This window comes from Physeter macrocephalus, chromosome 9 (assembly GCF_002837175.3).
Source record: "Physeter macrocephalus isolate SW-GA chromosome 9, ASM283717v5, whole genome shotgun sequence".
NCBI lineage: Eukaryota > Metazoa > Chordata > Mammalia > Artiodactyla > Physeteridae > Physeter > Physeter macrocephalus.
Window position 1 is genome coordinate 25,793,760 of NC_041222.1, and position 7,400 is coordinate 25,801,159.

A 7,400-nucleotide genomic window follows, 5' to 3' on the forward strand; every position below is an offset into this window, starting at 1 on the left:
TAGAAAAATGGTACAGATGAACCAGTTTGCAGGGCAGAAATAGAGACACAGATGTAGAGAACAAACGTATGGACACCAAGGGGGGAAAGTGGCAGGCGAGGTGGTGGTGGGATGAAGTGGGAGATTGGGATTGACATATATACACAAATATGTATAAAATAGATAACTAATAAGAACCTGATGTATAAAAAAATAAATAAAATTAAATTAAAAAAAAATGAACAACTAGTGACACCTACAACAACAAGGATGAATCTCAAATGCATCATGCTAAGTGAAAGAAGCTAGACTTAAAAGGACAAATATGTATGCATCTATTTATATGACATTCTGGAAAAGGCAAAACTATGGGGATGGAAAACAGACCACTAGTTGCCAGTGGCTGGAGTTGAGGAGCCTGCTCGTCCGGAGCCTGTGCTCCACAACGGGAGAGGCCACAATAGTGAGAGGCCCGCGTACCGCAAAAAAAAAAAAAAAAAAAAAAATATATATATATATATCAATTATACTTCTGTATAGTAACATCAAACAACTGGATCTTGAAATTTAAAAGACAATGCCAAACAAAAAGATAATACCACCTACAATAGCACCCAAAAGGAAATATACTTAGGTATAAATAGCAAAATATGTGCATAATCTCTATGTACATCTCTAAAGCACAAACTACTGATGAAAGAAATCAAAGAAGACCTAAACAAATTGAGACATGTACTATGTTCATGGTTTGGAAGATTCAATATTGAATATGGATTCAATATGGATTAGAAGATGTCAATTCTCTACAAACTAACTATAGATTCAGTGCAGTCCAAATCAAGGTCTCTGCAGGATTTTTTCTTTTCTTTTGTATGTGTAGGCAAGCTGATCCTAAACATTATATGGAAAGGTAAAGGAACTAGAATAGCCAAGCAATTTTTAAAAGGAAGAACAACATTGGAGTTGCCTACTAACTGATCTCAAGACTTACCATGAAGCTACGGTAATGAAGACAGTGTGGTAGTGGTGAAAGAATAGACACCTATATCAATGGAATGAACTCCAGAATCCAGAAATAGACCTGTATATATCAACTGATTTTCCAAAAAGGTGCAAAGGCTATCCAATTGTTCTTCCCTATAAATAGTGCTGGTGAGGGTGTGGAGGAACTGGAACACTCACACACTGCTGGTGGGCATACCAAATGGTACAGACACTTTGGAAAACAGTCTGGCAGTTTCTTATAAGTTTAAAGATACTTACTATAAGACTTAGAAGTTCCACTCCCAAAAGAAATGAAAAGTTATGTCCCCACAAAAACCTGTATGTGAATGTTAACAATGGATGCATTCATAACTCAAAAACTGGAAACAACCCAAATGCTCTTCAACTAGTGTGAATGGATAAACTATTGTACAGCCATACAATGGAATACTACTCAGCAATAAAAATGAACAAACTAGTGGTACCTACAACAACAAGGATGAATCTCAAATGCATCATGCTAAGTGAAAGAAGCTAGACTTAAAAGGACAAATATGTATGCATCTATTTATATGACATTCTGGAAAAGGCAAAACTATGGGGATGGAAAACAGACCACTAGTTGCCAGTGGCTGGAGTTGAGGAAGGGTTGGCTACAGAGGTGCAGCAGGAGGTATTTTGGCGGGTGATGGAACTGTGCCATATCTTGATTGTCAAAATAAACTGTATGCAAAAAAAAAAAAAAGAAAAATGAGTGTTTGGAAGGTGGCTGGATAAAAAATCAGAATACAAAAATGAATTGCATTTTTACATACCAAGAGTGCTTAGAAAATGTAAATATTTTCAGTAGAATAAGAGAAGAGTGAATACCTAGGAATAAATGAGCAAGACTTACTAGGAGAGGGCTTCCCTGGTGGCACAGTGGTTAAGAATCCGCCTGCCAATGCAGGGGACACAGGTTCGAGCCCTGGTCCGGGAAGATCCCACATGCCGTGGAGCAACTAAGTCCGTGCACCACAACTACTGAGCCTGTGCTCTAGAGCCCGTGAGCCGCAACTGCTGAGCCCACGTGCCACAACTAGTGAAGCCCACGTGCCTAGAGCCCATGCTCTGCACCAAGAGAAGCCACCACAATGAGAAGCCCATGCACTGCAACGAAGAGTAGCCCCCGCTCGCCCTAACTAGAGAAAGCCCGCGTGCAGCAACATAGACCCAACGCAGCCAAAAATAAATATATAAAATAAATTAATTTTTTAAAAAAAGACTTACTAGGAGAAAATTACAGAGGATCATTGAAAGACTAATATTGAAGATGCCCTAAGTAAATGGAGATATGTACCATGTCCATGAATAGCCACTTTTTATCCCTCCCCCAAATGTCCACAGCATTCTCCTTTTTATGACATATTCTACAACACATTCCTTTCTTAGGATATCATGCCCTGAGTACTTTGAATTAGAGTCATTTGTGTTTTTCTGGTAGCACCTCCTAATGTACTTGCAATGGGGGGTGGCGGGGGAAGAACCAGTACTTTACGCATATATCACCTTTTGGGCACACACAGTTGGCACTTATAAATTTTCATCAATTGAACAAATCTGTTCTCCATTTCTATACTTTTGCCATTTTAAGAATGTCATACAAATGGAACCATACATTTCGTAGCCTTTTGCACTTGACTTCTTTTGCTCAGTACAATTCTCTGGAGATTCATCGAAGTTGTTGTGTGTATCAACTGCTCATTCTTTTTTATTGCTGAGTAGTATTCTGTGGTGTGGTTGCACACAGTTTGTTGAACCATTCGCTGTTGAAGGCCATCTGGACTGTTTCCAGTTTGGAGCTGTTAGGAATGAAGCTGCTATAAACATCTGTGTACAGGTTTCTTTTTTTCTTTTAATGTTATTTGATTTTATTGTATCATGAACATCACTAACAAAACATCAGAGGGGAGAAGGAAGAGAATTTATACCTAAAAGGAATCAATTCAAGAAGTAGAATAAACATAGCAATATAAAAATATTAATTAGAAAACATACTTCAATATACAGGAATGGTCTGTTGTGGAACTGAAGTTTCATTTGTGTGTACAGGTTTCTGTGTGAACATAAGTAAGTTCATTTTTCTGGGGTAAATGCCTAGGAGTGCAATCCCTGGATCATAAAGTAGTTACATGTTCAGTTTTATAAGAAACTGCCAAGATATTTTCACAAATAATTTTATAGCATAAGCAAAATATTACATGGAACATACTTCTCCTAAAAAGTTCTTTGCTGTTTATCTGAAATTCAAATTTTACTAGGTATGCTCTATTTTTATTTGCTAAATCTGGCATCTCTATTCCCAGGTGATGCCAATGCTGCTGGTTTACAAACTACATTTTCAGCAGCTAGGCTCTATTCTAGTTCTTTTTTATCATTAGGAAAAACTTTCAAACCCAAAGGTAGGTTAAAAACAATATAATGAACTCTTCATACTCAGATTCTAGAATCTTGAAGACTTTGCCACTCTTGCTTCATCCATCCCCTTTTTTCCCCTGAAGTTTTGTTTGTTTGTTAAGATTTTTTTTTTTTTGATGTGGACCATTTTTAAAGTCCTTATTGAATTTGTTACAATAGTGCTTCTGTTTTATGTTTTGGGTTTTTTGGCCGCAAGGCATGTGGGATCTCAGCTCCCCGACCAGGGATCAGACCTGCACCCCCTGCATTGAAAGGCGAAGTCTTAACCACTGGACCGTCAGGGAAGTCCCCTCTGAAGTTTTTTTTGTGTGTGTGTGTGTGTGTGGTATGCGGGCGCCTCCCTGTTGAGGCCTCTCCCGTTGCGGAGCACAGGCTCCGGACGCGCATGGCTCACGGGCCCAGCCGCTCCGCGGCACGTGGGATCCTCCCAGACCGGGGCGCGAACCCGGTTCCCCTGCATCGGCAGGCGGACGCGCAACCACTGCGCCACCAGGGAAGCCCTGAAGTTTTTTTTTAAAGCAAATCCTGGGCAGTTTGTCATTTTACCCCCACAAATTTCAGTTTGCGATTCTAAAAAATATTAACATTTTCTGACATATCCACAATGCTAGGATCACAGCATCAACAATATCTCCTGTGCCAACCGATTGCCTGTTACGTAAAAATGCCTTTGATTGCCTCATAAATGCCTCTGTGCACCTGGTTTGTTTGAATCAGGATCAAGAAAGGTCCACGCATTGCATTTGGTTGGCATTTTCTTAAGTAACCACATCCAGTGTGACGGTACAGGGGGGAGAGGCTGAGAGAGGGAAAGGACACACATTCTGGTCCCATTGTGCAGTGCTTACCTGGGCAGATAGGCCTGCGGGCCCTTTTTCACGTAGTCAGCGGGGACAGGGCTTATGCTGTGCCTTTATTAGCTCATTTTCTAGGAAGTATTGCCCCATCGTACAGATGAGAAGGCTGAGGCTCAGGGAGCTGACTGCCTGAAGGACCCTGAGCAGGAAGGGTGAGGACCCAGACCTGGGCATGGTCTTGGGCCCCACTCTCATTCAGCTGACCTGCACTCCTGAGGTTTACCTCTGGTTTACATTGGCTCCTTGTCAGTTACCAGGGATTAAGTCCCATCCGGGCACAGAGAGTGTTAGTAAAGGAAGGAAGGAAGAGACAAGCTAGCTAATTCTTTATTGGAACGTAGGATTGGAAGGTGCCTGGCCTCACCACCATGTCCCAGAAGTTATCCTCAGAAGGGCCAGGATGTCCCAGGTGGTGTTAGGTGTCCCGAGGGGAGTGACTCCGCAGTCCCTTCCTCTTGCACGCTGAGACCCAGGGTAAGCCCGTTGCAGGGTGGCTCTTGCAGCCTAGGCAACCAAGGGCTGTGCTCTGGGAACAAAGGCACGGTGGGAAGGTCTGGGGACAGGCCCACCCTGAGCCTGGGGACATGCCAGGTTGGGCTCTGGACCCTGGTGCCGGGCCTACGGCAGACCCACCCCATCAGAGTGGGAGGTGGACTTTGCTGTGAGGTGTGGAGGTCGGGAGGAATGCCAGCAAGAGCAGGCAGAGCCCTGAGGGTGGGCCCTGCAGCATCACTGGGAGTGGACCAGGCCAGAGTTGGGCATGGGCCTGAGGGGCCAAACGGACACATGGCAAACAGGTGCCTGGGAGCAGGGGGCAGGGGAGCACTTCACTGCTGTGCTCTTAGAGGCCAGCTGGACCCTTCTTAAGCCTATGTCAGACCGTGTCACTCCCTTGCCTAAACACCTCCCAGGACCCCTCATTGCCTGCACACAAAGTCCTGACTTTCTCATCAAAATCCTTCATCCCCATCCCAGCTGACGTTTTGAACCTTAGAGCCTTCCACAGCATACACCTGTCCCCTCCACACTCAGGTTCCCCTTCTAGAAATGCAGGGTGTAGGCGAGTCTATTTTACCTTTTTATTTGGAGGGAAAGTCTCTTCCAGTTCTAGGGGTCTATTAAGCCTGGAAAAGAACATGTTCAAGGAATGGGTCCTCTGCCTTCAAATACCAAGGAGCTGGCCTGGGACTGGGGGAGTGGGATGGGAGTGGAGGTATCTATGGGGTCCCAAAAGACAGAGCTAGAACCAGAAATGGAGAGTGAGGGGAGCAGGGAGGGCCACAGGGAGGGCCACAGGGAGGCTACACCAGGCTCCAAGTAAGAAGCGCTTTCTCACAGTTCAGCAAGGTCTAAAAGTGGAATAAACCAGCTAGGGAGGAAGTGAGCTCCCCATCTCTGGAGGTAACCAAGCAGGGTTACCAGATAGCCTCTGCAGTTCACCACTTCCAGCCCTGGGTGTGGGGTTCTATGGTGAACATTCCCCATGCTCATCTGTGTATGTGAGGGGAAGGCTGATGAATGACGCTCTGCCCTAAACCTTCCTGGGAATGTGATTTGCATTTTAGCAGCACGTGTGTTCGCAGGATTAGGGAACACTCCTGTCATCTTTCCCCTGCTCAACTCTCTCTTCTGGGGAGCCCGCTGGCTAAGTCTCACCCCCTCTAGTTAGGACATGACTCATCTGTCCACTTGTCCATATCTCCATGGGCATCTCTCTCTGTGCAGGGTGACTGTCTCCATGCCCACAGCCTCTCCCCTCTTCTCTGACCTCCTCTACTGTCCTAACCATCAATCTACCTTCCCTGCTCTCTGCTTTAGGATCCTCTCTGCTTAAAACCTACCTAAGGCCCAGCCTTTCTGACTTGAAATGCCTCCCCTTCACCATAGCCTGGTCAAAGTCTCCCTTTCTTTAAGGCCCAATTGAAAGGCCTCCTCCTCCAGGAAGACTTCTTTGATTAATCCCCCCAGGACCTTTCTTCTGCCTCTGCTTCTCTCTGTGAGCCCTGAGTACACTACATCCTGTCACCTGTCACCTCCACAGATTGGAGGCTCCTGCAGGGCATGGACCATGAGTAATTCATCTTTTGCCACCACTTGCACGCAGCACAGGACCTGGCACATAGTAGGTCCTCAGTGAAAGGCCTGCATGATGCTGATGATAACTATGGCGTGAGGATAGCAAGAGGCAGACCAAGAGTGAGAGGAAGCTTTCCCAGTTCTCATGGTTCTGCCGTGGATGGAGTGGCTCTGATTGTCAACCCTTCCGATCCCCAGCTTCTGCATTATCAGTGGGGATTTTTGCACTACTTCCTGGGGTGGTTGGAGGTAAATCAAATAATATTAGCAGAGCCCCTAGCACAGGGCCTGGCACATAAATGACTCCCTAAATTATGATTCCTGAAGAAAATACTTGCAAACCTGTTCCTTATAGATGTGATAATGTGCTTGAGTCCATCAGTGGGAATACCATCAAGACATCAATTTATTCACTGAGGGCCCCCCTGGAGCCATTGCCCGTCAGTTGTGTAGGAAGTGATAGGAGTCTCCCATGGAAGCTTGGCCTCATGCTAAGTACACCCCTGGGCCCCTCTGAAACATGCTGAGCAACAATAAAACTGGGTAATTGTGATTAATTATTTTCACAATTAATAAATGTGTGAGTTCTGGTGAACTTAAACTGGTGAATTTCCTGAGAGCTTACCATGTACCAGGGAGAGTCTTTTTCTTTTTTTTTCTTTTTTTCATTTGGCCGTGCTGCACGGCTTGCGGATCTTAGTTCCCCGACCAGGGATCGAACCCAGGCCCCAGCAGTGAAAGCGCTGAGTCCTAACCACTGGACCACCAGGGATTCCTGAGGCAGAGTCTTAAGCACTTTATGTGTATGAACTCATTTAATCCTCATACCCACCCTATGAGATTCTACTACTGTTGCCATTTTGTACATGAAGAAACTGAGGCACAGAGAGCTGAGGTCACTTGCCCCAGGTCACACAGCAGTAAATGCTGTAGCAGGGATTCAAACCCAGGAAGCCAGATCAGCCTGCCTGCCTAACCTCTTCTACACTGTGCAGCCTACTTCTGCCTCCATGTCCACCTGGGCTGTGGGAAGGGTCTCCCGAGGCC